Source organism: Sapajus apella, unplaced genomic scaffold (assembly GCF_009761245.1).
Source record: "Sapajus apella isolate SASKATOON/1434 unplaced genomic scaffold, GSC_monkey_1.0 scaffold40, whole genome shotgun sequence".
Lineage (NCBI taxonomy): Eukaryota > Metazoa > Chordata > Mammalia > Primates > Cebidae > Sapajus > Sapajus apella.
In genome coordinates this window covers 21,787,346-21,788,080 of record NW_022436980.1, presented here as the reverse complement: position 1 = coordinate 21,788,080, position 735 = coordinate 21,787,346, and the positions used below count along the sequence as shown (strand labels likewise).

At 32.4% G+C, this 735-nt stretch overlaps 1 pseudogene across 1 annotated transcript in view; it reads left to right on the top strand.

Moving 5' to 3' along the window:
- The window catches only part of LOC116565562, a 477-nt pseudogene extending 373 nt beyond the window's left edge, over positions 1-104 (top strand). Inside the window, exon 1 of the transcript XR_004275500.1 lies at positions 1-104. This exon is cut by the window's left edge and continues 373 nt beyond it. The product of XR_004275500.1 is annotated as a 60S ribosomal protein L22 pseudogene (transcript).
- Positions 105-735: the final 631 nt, after the last annotated feature.

Sequence of the window (735 nt, the reverse complement as noted above, 5' to 3'; positions counted from 1 at the left end):
AGGACGAAGAAGAGGAGGAAGATGAGGATTAAATTTCATTTATTTGGAATATTTTGAATGTGTTCTTGAATAAAACTTAGGAACCAAAAAAAAAAAAAAAGAAATTGTCAGCCAAAAGAATTAAAAAATGGTATTTAAAATGTTATAAAATGGAATTCCAACAAAAACATCTAATTGAAGCTTCAACAAGAAAGAGAAATTGACAAAATATTAAACTCACTGTAGTATAACTTTAGAGCATCAACAATGAGAAAGCTCTCTATAAAAGATATTATTTACAAATAATGTAAAACTGACAGATTAATAGAAGCTTTCAATGCTAGCAGCAAAAAGCAGAGAGAAAACATCTTTAAATGCTGGTAAGTCGGGAGATACACAACAAGTAGGGGAAGAATAGACCTATTTAGATACACAACAATTAAGAAAGCTTATAGAAGTTTGCAACCTGCAGAAGACATTCACTATCAATATCATGGGTTTCCTCTACCTGCAGGTCCAAAGTAGCCTGGCTGATATTAACCAACATTGTATAATTCTTATGCCTTAGTAATTCTAGCAGCAAAGGGCATGTCTCTAGGTGAAAGTCAACCATGTAATGAACATTTCCACCTCCTTCTTCACACCTTTTCTGCAACTTACCTTTCCTGAGAATTGTGTCATGATGAGCTTCTGTCACCATTGAATAACTAGTAGTTTACAAAGTTCTCTTAAATAAATGTCTCACTTTTATACTTA